The sequence below is a fragment of the Zalophus californianus genome, chromosome X, assembly GCF_009762305.2.
Source record: "Zalophus californianus isolate mZalCal1 chromosome X, mZalCal1.pri.v2, whole genome shotgun sequence".
Taxonomy (NCBI): Eukaryota; Metazoa; Chordata; class Mammalia; order Carnivora; family Otariidae; genus Zalophus; species Zalophus californianus.
Genome location: NC_045612.1, coordinates 114,753,689 through 114,766,940, shown reverse-complemented (window position 1 = coordinate 114,766,940; position 13,252 = coordinate 114,753,689). Strand labels below are relative to the sequence as shown.

General features: G+C 40.5%; 1 protein-coding gene across 7 annotated transcripts in view; it reads right to left on the bottom strand.

Moving 5' to 3' along the window:
* The window catches only part of SCML2 (Scm polycomb group protein like 2), a 90,611-nt gene extending 78,360 nt beyond the window's left edge, over nucleotides 1-12,251 (bottom strand). For 6 of the 7 annotated variants that reach the window (XM_027609138.1, XM_027609143.1, XM_027609144.1 and 3 more), the window contains exon 1: nucleotides 12,176-12,251. The gene's annotated coding sequence lies outside the window, so the exon portion shown is untranslated. Of the gene's footprint in view, nucleotides 1-7,784; nucleotides 7,806-12,175 lie in introns of those variants that run through there. The other variant, XM_027609140.1, reaches the window with a different exon arrangement.
* Between the last annotated feature and the right edge of the window lie 1,001 nt (nucleotides 12,252-13,252).

Genomic DNA, 13,252 nt, shown 5'->3' with positions numbered 1-13,252 from the left:
GCCCTGCTCAGCGGAGAGTCTGCTTCTCCTCTCCCTCTGCCCCTTTCCACCACTTGAGCTCTTTCTCTCTCTCCCTCTCTCTCTCACTTGAGCGCACTCTCCCTCAAATAAATAAATAGAATCTTTAAAAAAAATAAATAAAAGGAGAGCATACCGCAGGGGGGTTGGTTAGGGAAGGACCGAGGGAGAGGGAGAGAGAGACTCTTAAGCAGGCTCCACCCCCAGCGCGGACCCCAATGCAGGACTCAATCTGAGGAACCTCTGAAATCAAGAGTATGATGCTCAACTGACTGAGCCATCCAGGCACCACACAAATGTGTAAATTCTCAATCTAGGCACTAGATGTAAAATCAAGTGAATGCTTAAACTTACTTTTTTAAAACATATTTTTTTTTAATTATAAGACAGATAAGAAAAGGGGGAAAAAATCACCTATAACCCTACCATCAAACAATACCTGCTGTTAACCATCTGGTGTATATCCTTTCAATTGTTAAAAATCACATACGTAAATCTGTATATAATATACATTTGAACCACTTTTAAATATATACTTTCCAAATTCCATACATCAATAATCTTCTCATAAAATTCTGCCCATATTATAATTCATAAAGCCAATATTTTTAGCTAAAATAAAAACTGGACAATAATAAATGCCTTTTAAAAGTTCATGCCTTGGGGTGCCTGGGTGGCTCAGTCGCTGAAGCGTCTGCCTGCAGCTCAGGTCAGGATCTCAGGGCCCTGGGATCAAGCCCCGCGTCCGGCTCCCTGCTCAGCAGGGAGTCTGCTTCTCCCTCTCTCCACTCATGCACTCTGTCTCTCTCAAATAAATAAATAAAATCTTAAAAAAAAAAAGTTCGTGTCTTAAGGAAAAACTCCATTATTCTCAAGATTAACACTTAAAATAGGAGAAAAATTAGTGCTTATTTTATAATCTAAAAAGTGATAAACACCAGGGCACCTGGGTGGCTCAGCAGGTTAAGCTTCCAACTCTGAATTTCAGCTCAGATCAGGATCTCTGGGTCATGAGATCAAGCCCCGCATCAGATTCTACACTCTGGGTAGAGCCTGCCTAAGAGTCTCTCTTTCCTTCTCCCTCTGCCCTGCCCCTTAAAAAAAAAAAAAAAGTGATAAACACCAAGTTAGATGAAAATACATTTACTAGGGCATTGGGTTAATTTTTAAGTTTATGACATATTTATCAAACATTTTTAAAATTGTTTGATCACCAAAACTTTTCATCATTTCTATAGAATTGTTTTGTCCTATACTATGCTATTTTTAAGAAGGATTCGTAGTTCCAATATAAAAACATAGAAGGATGAGGCTTTTATTATTTTTTTTAAACTTTTTATTTATTTATTCATGAGAGACAGAGAGAGAGAGAGAGGCAGAGGGAGAAGCAGGCTCCCAAGGAGCAGGGAGCCTGATGCGGGACTCGATCCCAGGACCCTGGGATCATGACCCGAGCCAAAGGCAGACGCCCAACCATCTGAGCCACCCAGGCGCCCAGGCTTTTATTATTAAAAAGAGCAAATAGGGGCGCCTGAGTGGCTCAGTTGGTTAAGCAACCAACTCTTGATTTTGGCTCAGGTCATGATCTTGGGGTCGTGAGATCCAGCCCTGTATTGGGCTCTGCGCTGGGCGTGGGACCTACTTGGGATTCTCCCTCCCTCTGCCCCTCCCCACCCCTAAAAAAAAAATAAATAAAAGAGCAAATAAAAATGTACTAGTTGGAAAAAAATTAGTACTCAACCTGAATGATTAATTTCTCTCTGGTCTATGTAAGTTTCACTACAAGATAAAAATACAAATTCAATGGGAAAAATAAACATTTTCCTAGGGCTGAGTACTAGGAGGAATATGTACAGATCTTGATGTAAAGGAATGCTGGTTAATTTAATAGAAACTATGAGTATAATTTGAGAAAACATAAAAGTTCTATTGTCCCTCTTAAAATGCCCCAGCATTACACTGTAATTCACCTACATCCTTTCATCACAATACAAAGGTAGAGATTATAGAAGCCAAAGGAACAGACCATGATCTACTGGTAAATACTGCTAGCATTAATTCATAGTTGAATTCCCAGTGCCTCAAATAAAGATATGCCGTGGAGCTAAGAACATATCTATATGACTTACATACCAGATATGCAGATAGCACAGCTGCTGTCTTTCTGGAAAAAATTAAGAGCCTAACATTCTTTTAGAAATAAAAACGCATCTCACACAGTTGTCGTCTGCACAGGAAACAACAGAAAAGCTTAATTTTGCTCTCAATATACTTTGAACTGCTTCAGCACTTTTAAGAAAGACAGCAAGGAAAAAAAAAATTAAAAGCTTTGTTTTGTTTTTGCCAGCATACAGAGAAGTTGCTTCACTAAATGCATATAAGGAGCAACTTCACTGTGTTAAAAAAATTTTTTTTCAAATATAAATCAGCCAAAAGAAAAGTATTAGGTTAGCACTATTTTTTTCAAAGATTTCATTTATTCATTTGAAAGAGAGAGAGCACACAAGTATGAGTGGGGGGAGGGGCAGAGGGAGAAAGAGACACCCTGCTTAGCAGGAAGCCGGATGCAGGGCTCCATCCCAGGACCCTGGGATCATGACCTGAGCAGAAGGCAGATGCTTAACCGACTGAGCCACCCAGGCACCCCTGGTTAGCACTATTTTATAATAAGTGTCTGACACTGACATTTCCTTTACCAGCATACCACAGCTACACTAAATCTAGTTGCTGTATCTAGCAAACTGAACAAGCATTGATATTCTGGGACCTTTTACAAAACCATTTGTTTTGAAGACTGTATCTTGTTATAGAGTTAAGAGCTGCGAAGAGATCAACAAATGCTTTGAAAATCCCTGCATTGTCTTCAGCCATTTCTCAGTATGATTAAACAATGATTAATAGTGGAATTATTTTTTAATTATTTTTTTATTTATTTTTAAGATTTTATTTATTTGAGAGAGAGAGAGAGAGAGCACAAGCAGGCAGAGGGAGAAGGAGAAGCAGGCTCCCTGCTGAGCAGGGAGCCGGACATGGGGCTCGATCCCAGGACCCCAGGATCATGACCTGAGCTAAAGGCAGATGCTTAACCAACTAAGCCATCCAGGCACCCTAATAGTAGAATTATTAAACCTAAAATTCCCATTGATCTTATGTGATCTTGGAGAAAAATCTAGGTTTTTTTTTCTTCTTTGAGAAAGACAAAGTTTTAAAGAACTATTTAGCAAGTTAATGGGTCTATAATTCTAAGATTACAGGGCCTCTCCATTACTTGTTTATTTCAGGTTGTTGGTTTTGCTTTTCCATTTTTCTTTTTTTTTTTTTTTTTTGGTTTTGTTTTGAAGGTAAGGTAATACACCTTGAGTCTCTTATTAGAGACCACTATGTGAAGAGTCAATAAGGGTAAACATTTTGACAAGGACAGGAACTTAACAAGTCTGACAAGGAAGAAATCTCCCAGGGCCCTTTTCAACTTTAAGCCATTGGTCAGATGTTATAAAATGGATGGAATTATATAGCATCTCAACCTGAGAAGGTATAAAAATAAACAAAATACAGCTGAAAAAGATAAGGTTGTTCCTGCATCAACAGCAAAATTTGCTGCATATTTCCCAGACAGAAGTCTCATAGGTGGGAATACGTAATGTCCAAACTTAAGCATTTATTATTAGACTTGTTTGCTGAACCTCCCCCATTTGGCAGATATTAAAATCCACATTTTTTTAAAGAGTAAAGTGACCTTAAATTGAGACAACATCAAAGTTTTATCAGTGTAGAAAAGATTTTCTACTATATTATACATTTACCAGACTAACATTTTCCTGGTAACTGAGATTTTGGTAATAAATAAAACAACACTCAAAACAAAAAGAGTTGCTCTGATACTTTACTTTTTGCAATCTGGCCACTACCTTCCTTCTTTTCCCACAACTGCTTTCCAAAACCCTAATTACTTCCCAGGCATCAGACCCCATTTCAGTGTTTCAGCCCTGATTCTCTTGACAGTTCAGGAGTGACAGGTCACCCCTCATCCCAGACACCTCTCGTCTAAGCCTCAGGTTCTCTGATTGCCCTACCCCTATTATCCCTCTGTGTCTACCTCCTCCTCCTGTCCTAGCCGTTGATCTTCTCTGTTCTCTAGTCAGTCTCTTTCTCTAGATTCTAGTAATTTTAGAGTCTAGAATCTCATTCTATTCCGTGGTGATGCAACAACCCTATGTGGATGACTCCCACATCAGCATCTCTAGTCTCAGTCTCTCTCCAAAATTTCTAGTCTAGCCAATTGAACATCATCAGTCTAAATGCCTCACAACCACTTCAAACATTACATATTTAAGAAATCAAACTCTTCTGCCTTCCAAAATAAGTGACTCTTCCTCTGCTTCCTTTTTTAATAAGCATTACTAATACCCAATCTTTCTGAATTAGAAGTCATCTTTAATTCTCTTCTTCCTTTGTCCAGTATCTTTTAAGATTTTATTTATTTATTTATTTGAGAGAGAGAGAATGAGAGATAGAGAGCACGAGAGGGAAGAGGGTCAGAGGGAGAAGCAGACTCCCCACTGAGCAGGAAGCCCAATGTCTGGGACTCGATCCCGGGACTCCAGGATCATGACCTGAGCCAAAGGCAGTCGCCTAACCAACTGAGCCACCCAGGCGCCCCCTTTGTCCAGTATCTTATCAATTACCAAGTTCTGCTGATCCTTGAAGATCAGAAAGCTGGTAGTGAAAGAAAAATGATTCAAACCTAAGTCTGTTAAGACTCCAAAAAGACAAGGTTTCAATACACTGTCCATGTTTTGAAAGGGAAAAGGAGACACACCATGCACTTTGGATAGAATGGATCCATGAGGCATAAGAAAGTAAAAATTATGGTCCCTAGGGTCTAATGATGATAGTGATGAAAATGGTAATAATAAATACTATGAGTTGTCACTTACTGAACTCTTGCTAAATGTCTGGTACCCTACTAGGGCCTTTATATACATTTTTCCTATCTAAAGCCTATTACAAGCCTGGAAGGTTGTTACTGTTATTAATGTCCATTTGAAAGTTAAGAATATTGAGGCTCAAAGATCTGCACAAGATCACCCAGTTAGATGGGACATAGGTCCTTGAATGCTTAACCATTTTGCTAGAATTTCTTCTGTTGTGTTTGTGTACATGCTTTATCTCCCCTGGTGGAAATAAGCTTTTAGGGGCAGTATTATGCCTGGTTCATCTTTGTATTCTCCATTGTCTATCCACAGTGTCTTTCATAATGTAGGGCCCCCAAAATGTTTGCTAAGTGAGTAAATATAATCTGCTATGCTACTGGCTACTTATACCTAAACCATACAGTCCCAGGACATTGTGATTTAAAAAAAATTGTGGGGGGGGGGCCTGGCTGTCATTGTTGTTCTTCTCTGTTCCTTCCTGCAATGTTCAATCTGCTATGGTTTAATTTACACAAGTCTAAGTCAACAGGCCCAGGAGAAAAATTCTGTGAGATCTGAGACAGTCCCCTACTCCTCACATCATCCTCCTTCCCCACATCTGATAAACCTTTAATTTTTTACTCTGAATTTGATTTCTAGGATGTTTGAGGTCTCAAAAAGACAGGCCCCAGTGTAAATTGGTCACTACTGTAAGTGGTTTTTTTTGGGGGGGGGGAGGAGAACAGCTAGGAATATATGCTGTACCAGAATTCAGTTTATAAATTCAAATTACATTACAATTGGAACTAAAACACATGCTTTAAACCAATAGTCATACACACAAAAAGGAAAAGACACTGTTACTACACACAAAATAACTTGTTTGCATAAATATTTCATTATATTCCCTTGAGTATATCCATAGTATAAGAAGTTTCAAGGCCAGAAGAGGTTCACAGATATGCTTGCTGGTAGTTTTAAAGAAAATGTTGGAATAAGTGATAAAGTTACACACATACATAATTCACCAGAAAATATTAATGAAATAGCATAAGTGGAACTTTTTTTCTTTTTTAGTCTATCTTGTTATAAAGACACTTTTTAAAATTGAATAACAAACAAAAAAGCTCTTCTTTGCTGCCCAATCAATATGTAAGAGGATGACAGGGAAGCCTGAGTTAACTGCATTAAGATAGCACCTTTAAGTTTTTCATTTTGACTTGAAAATAGTTTATTACTTTGGTTGCAAAAAGTACTTCACATTTCTACCTAAATGCAAAAACTAATACTGATTTAACTGAAATACATTATAGCTATATATTTTCCTTTGACAAAGAGCAGCTGGCTCTTTTAACTTTTTTAACTTTTTTTTTGCTTCTGGTAATAGTGATTAATTATCCTAATAGAGGATAGGAAAAATGTACATATCCATCATATAGCCATATATAACTTGTTGGAATTGGACGTGATTCATTACTTAAGGATAGCACAAACACCTACTCAATTCACTCAAGTAAATAATCAAATTTCCCATTTTCTGATATATCTATAAAAGTAATCAGAAAAAAAAAACCTCTGAATTCTAATGTTGCAATTACCTTTAAAACTAAAATTCCATCTCTGAATTGTGAATAATCAATATTAAGAATGAACATTTTTGATAGTGAGGATTTATCAAATCTAGCCTCCTGGAGGAAATTAAGGTTTCTAGAGGAGCAATTTTAATGATGCTTTAGTAAAGTCTACCCCAAAAAGTTAGAAATTCATCTTTTTCGTATCAAAACAAACCCAAGAAGAAAATAACTATTTTTAAGAATTTTTAATTTATCTCAAAAATTAATAGCTTACAAGTTGAAATAATTACTTGCAATTTTAAAATAATCTGAGAGCTATGCATTTACTTAAGTATGTTATGTCAGAAAACAGATAAATGAAAGACAAGTCAAGGGTTGCCAAAATCCCAGTTTATAGTTGCAAATTCCTAAGGTTTTAAAGCACAGCCACAGGCTAATTGCCCAAAGACCTGCTGCCCACCGACATTTGCGGAGGGCTGAAGTTAATAGCAGGGCATGTCAATTTACTACAGGCAGCTCTCAGTGCGACATTTTGACAAAAGAACTGGGTCAGGTTACAGCCTGTTCCTATTATCACAGCAGTCTAGATTTATGGTTTCTAACACCAGCCCTACAAGAAATAATGGAAATGATGACAACAACAATCCCTGCTAGACAACAGACTACAGAAAAGCATGCAATAAACCACAGTCTGAAGTGACCAGAAAACTAAACATCCCTGACAATACTTAAAACGTGAGGCAGGTGTCAGTAAATTATTCATTTAAGTATTTCTAGAACCTCTCAAAATCTCAACCCCAAAATATCTCAAATCAGAGTTTCAAATCTAAAACAAAGCAATATTTAAAGGTACTTACCAGTATTGAGTACTGCATTTTAGTTCTTTTAGTAACTACCAAAGAGAATGTGTTTCATTTGAACAGATTTATGAAGCTCTACCAAATCAATAAAAAATAAAGATAATACTGATCATTATTTTTCAAATAACATTAAAGTATATTGAGAAATACTCCAAATAATACTTTAAATCTTTCAAATGGAAGAAAAAAGACAACAGTTTCACAGCAAAAAGCACGTTTACAACTGTACAGAGAAGCGAGATAACAGAAAAAAACAGATGTGATTCAATCACAATCAACTTAAAACTAAATATATAAACAAAATCTTAAACTAAGAATGATGAAAGGTGAGAAAAGCGACAAAATGATAAAGAAAATAAGAACTCTCTCAATACACATACTAAATTTAAAAGATCATGTCAAGGTTACAAGGTACATACCAAGCAAATGAAGCTGTTTATGACTGGAATTCTGCACCAGTTAATCCTTATGAGAAACGGAGGTTGAGAAAAATCGAATATGTATTCTAAAGACAAAAAGCAAAGAGAGTCCCACCAACTTTTCCCTGAGAAAAGAAAGTATCCTAAAGGTATGCCCAGAATTGCAATATATCTGCCCCTTCTGAAGTTTACAATGGCACATTACCACAAAAGGTGGGCACTCTTTCCGCTCTTACAACAATTTGCTCCTATAAACTTAGGAAGGGGCAGAGCCACAGCCATAAACACAGGTCACAAGTAGTAGGTAGTCAAATGCTATCTTCAAATGCTTCCCAGCTCTTTACTCATTAAAAAAAAAAGCTTATTCTTTTTTTTTTCTCCTTGGTTAAATAAGGAATTCATCTAGCTTAGGGAGATGAGTATGAAATTAAATGGAACGGCACCATCATATAAACTGCTTAAAGGATTCTCAAATATTTCACTTTTCACACAACAAGATATCCTCATTTTTTACGTCAAAACCTTTCCACCACATGCCCAAAAAATGAAAGTAGGGGAAGGTTTAGGGATATACATTTAGTAGAAACCATTTAGCATAAAAATCACTCCTATTATTATTTCCAAGGTGGCCAAGGCTTACTTAGACAACATAAAGACAAAATAAGCAAAAATGCCTTACTCATAAAAAGCACAGAATATATATATGCACACTCCAAATCTTGGATGGTTTCTAAAATTTTTTTTTTAAGTTATCCAGCTTTAAGAACCATCACCTCTGTTATCTTTTTTAAAATGAGATGCTATCACTATAGTAAAGGCATTTCTATACCTTGAGTAACCAAAGCCCAAACTAGTTAGAGCCTTGGAACACTTACCACTAAATTACACCAACCCATTCTAACATAAGATAAACAGCAGTGGTTTCTTTCAACCATTTCCCTAAGACAAAAGGATCACAAATATTAAGACCCCAACCCAGGGAAGGGTGAACTTTTTCTTTCAAAATCATCAACATCAGCCATTTTCAAAATTTCCAGGTTTTTGGTTCCTGAAATTAACTACCGCTTCAAATCCTAAGATATTATGTAGTAATTTTCAGACATCAATAATGTTCTTAAAATTCTTAGGGCTGCTTGATTTGCTCACTCCAAGCTACAAAACATCTCCTGGCAATGCCAGACCTATATTCACAACCACAGCCTCACAGCTCTAACACTGATGGCTGGCAGAGCTCACTTTGTTCATATCTTGTGTATCCTAAAAACCAGGAATATGACTATGAGGAGACAATGAAACTCCCAGAGAGGTGAACTAAAAGAGAAAATGACCTCAGATTTCCATTCACAGCTGGAACCAGAACAGAGCTGGGCATAAAGGGGAAAAGGGGACCGGACAGGGTAACCTGGCAAAAAAAAAAAAAAAAAAAAAAGACTAGAGGCAACTAATAAATAGCAGAGGATCCCTTGCATCCTCCAGTGTTCCAGTTACTAAAGTTACAACAATCATTTCTATTAACCCAAAGAGAGGGACAATAAAATATTCAAGTGAAATTTTCCTCCTCCTCCCTCTGCCCCCACCCCACCAAGAGCACAAACTAAAACTGGGATTTGGATTTTCCTTAAATGGAACAAGGGGCTACATCATTTTCATTCAAAAGACTTGGTATTTACTCAGCCTTTTCAAGGCACTTCACTATCATCAATTATTTCTCGGTGAGGCAGCGCAGGATTACCCTGACCATTTCACTGATGCGGAAGCAGACACCAACAGCAAAGGGAACGGGGGCAGGAAGAGGGGAGATAGGAAGCATCTGGGGGGAACAGGCAGGCAGCTAAAAAGGAACAAACCCAAAAGAAAATGAGAGTCACATCTGGCTTATTTAGCTCAGAGATTTTTGAAAGATTTTGAAAAAATAAAGTGCTCTAAATTATGAGTCAGTTAATATTTAGTTACAAACTAAACTACTTACTTGGTCATAGAAGCAAAGTTGTTTAGCATTAAAAAAAAAAAACCCTCAATCTCCAGAGCACATAGAGATTTCAATTTATACCAATAATTCATTTTTCTTCCCAAGCCTAATCCATATGTTTATCTCTCTGACCTAGAAAATAATCTCATAAAAATGTACAGCTTTCAACCCAAGTAAGAAATAATTCACAGTTACACCCAGAATTTTATTTAGAAAATTTATAAACAAAACACCGATTCCCTGAATTTGCCCTTGAAATAAAATAACTACTTGTTTTACATTCATATTGATTTTCTTAGCTATAACTTGGAAATTTTCAGGAATAAATTACTGATGGGCAGCCTTAAACATCCAGAAGCCAACATTCACAGCCTCTGAATAAATGCACCTTGAACTCCATACTACAGACAGCACAGGCACTTCAAAAAGATGTATTGATTGAAAGAAAAAGACTGACCAGTTGCCTCATGAGAAAAACTGATACCACCTCTTTAAGACTGACTCCAATGATTTTTGTAAATATCATGACATCATTAGCTTTAAAGCAACCTCACACATAATGTAGTTCAGTTACATTAATCTTTTTTTTTCAAACAATTTCAAAACAAATCAGGTTCTCTAAAGGAAACAGGTACACACCCTTAAGCTTATAAGGTTGTGTGATATATATGCTATTCATTCAAGAGTTTCAAAGCTGTTTTAAATGTGTTTAAGTTTTTGAAAAGATCTTTCAGACTGTTTTGAAGACTATGGATAAAACTATAGCCAAACAAATACAAAGCATCAGGTGAGTGCTCATAAATTCACTCCTTTCTCAAAGTCCCAACTGGACTTTTTTCCAAAAGCTTATTTTCACCTTCCTCCCATTAAATATACAAAACCAAAGACTGAAAAAAAAAATTCATCCCTGGAAATACGTTATTTAATGAGTACTTAAGAAAAGAATGGCAAAAAAGGCAAAATAGTGATTACTGAAGAACATTCCCAAGCACTGCTTTTGAAAAGAATCAAATGAATCTATGAACTATTGTTATAATGCAATTGCTTGTCACAGGAAGTTGTATTCCATAAATGATATACATCTTATAATACTGCTTCCCCAAAACAGAAACATGAATAGCTCTGGGAGCCTTAAAAATGCAGCAGCATCCGCAGTTGTTTTGGCAAAGAAAACTATCCCTGATAATTTCATAAATCATATGATCAAAGTATCCACTTTCCCTGCCTTACTTTCCCCCTACTAACAGATCCACTCACTTTCCAGAGATATCCTAAAGTCACCTTAACACATAATTGATAAAAGCTAATCTAAATCTTCAAGATAAAAGCTAATTTCAAATTATAATCACACTTTGTAATGAATGACAAATGTTTTACAACCCTTAAAAACATCAATAGTCTTAAACGGGGATTTGTAACTACCGGTGCTGGCCAAACGTTTGGGGGCCGGAGAAGGGGGCAAATTACAGACCTCAAAGCTATGTATAACATCAAGGCGCAAAATCTATTAAATTCGCCTGCTCGCTCTCTGGCGATTTGGCGATTTACAGCAGCACAACCACTAGTCAGGTGGAAAAAGCAAGACCGCTGTCCCTTAAAGGCACCAATGGTCCCTAGACCAGGTCACGCCGCGAGAGCACAGCGACCGCCCTGCAGCTCCTCGGGAGAGTTGGAGCCCCCCTCTCCGCCCCCCCCAACACACACACGCAAGGAGGGCCGCGCCCTCCCGCCCCACCTCTACCCGGCGGCCGAGCCACCGGTGCCCCCCTCCCCAACCGCCCAGAGCCCCGGGGCGCGTGTCCGATGGGCACCTGGCACCGGGACCGAGCCCGCGCTCCGCCACAGGCGCATCCTTCCGGGCTAACGTTTCCCTCCCAAACTCCAAAAGTTATCTCACAACTCCCCGGAAGGCAACCGGGCGGGCTTCAGCCCAGACCACTCAAAGTCATCGCTGCTCCTCAGCCCCACCGCCCGCCGGCGCGCCCCGGGGCCCCAGCTCGGTCCCCCAGCCCAGCTCCACCCACAGCAAGAGGATGCTCAGGAGGGTGCTGTCCGTACTTTGGGCCAGGGGGCGGCTAGAGAGCGACACGGCAACCAAACGCCGCGCAAGGGATGGGCCCGTGACCAGCGACGGGGCCCCGGGGGAATGCGAGGGGCTGCGCAAAAGCAGCTGTGGGGCGTCGTGGAGGGCGCTAGGTGGGGCAGGGGAGCCCTGGCCTCTGGGGTGAGGCTGCCAAAGGTGGGCGACGGGGGTGCGGGGCCGAGCTAAGGCCGGACCCCGCGGAGCGGTAAGGGGGCGTTACTCGCGCGGGACGCGCCGCGGAGGGCTCCCAGCCACCCGCCCGCCCTCGGACAACGACCAGAGACCGGATGCCACGGCTCCGCCTCTCTGCTCCTCACGGGGCCCAGAGTCGCCACGCACCTCGGGTCTCGTCGGCGAAAGGAGCGAAATTGTCACACTGGTCCCGCGAGCCGGTACCGGTCTTCACACCGCCGCCGCCATGTTTGAGAAGCCGCGCGCGGAGACGCGCATGCCCCGCAACCGCCACCACCGCCCCGCCCCCGCCCCGGCTGGCCCGCGTGCCCTGCGGTTGCCGCAAGCACGCCCTATGACCGCTGCCGCGTGCGGGGCCCGAGCTGGGGGCGCCGCCGGAAGGCAGTGTGAGCGGCGGCGGGCGACGAGACGCTACAAGCCCAGGAAAGCCCTTGGTAGTTTTCCTCCATCCTCCCCCCCACCATCTACCCTCCCGCCAAAAAGAAGCCAGTCGCAGCCCAAGCACCCAAGACTGTGATGGGCCCCCAACTGAGACCCCGGGGTCCGCGTCAAGTTCCATTGCGGGAACTCGCTCCCCTTGGCCATCGCCTTTGACTCTTCGGTCACGCCACCGAAAAGGCAGGCGCTTCCCTAGGAACTGAAGCAAGTTCGATGAGCAAGGAAAATGCAACTCTTTAGAGCAGCTTGAGCAAAGCCACTCCTTCGCGGGTTGCAGCATATTCCTTGAAATGTTTTTGTTTTTTTTTTTTCCATGGGTTTTTGCCACGCATTCCCCTCCAGCTCCACATTCTGAACTTAGTTGTTCCTCTAAACCCAGGCTTGAGCTAACGGGACTAGACTAACCCGGAGGAGAAAATTTGCCCACTGGTTTGACAGTGCTTGGGAGCGTCCTCGAGAATGTATTTTGGGGTCTCCTCTGCTGTATCTTCCTCGCCCGGGGGCAAGCTGTTGTGCAGGTGGAGGTCGCACCGAGGGGAAGGGGGCGGTCGTAAAAATAACCCTGAAACGGCCCACGACTCTCCCCGCACAAAATGTAGCAAACAGAAAACCCGAGAAAAACATCCCATCCCTCGTTGTGAGGTTGGGTATAAGCAGATTTAAAACTTTTGTTTGAAAAATAATACAATGTGCTGTGTTAGCGAAAAGTAACTCATTGGCAGGCCTTCTCTCTCCAACTCTGAATAGCTGGATGTAGGTTTTTCACTTGTGATCGCCTTAACTTAG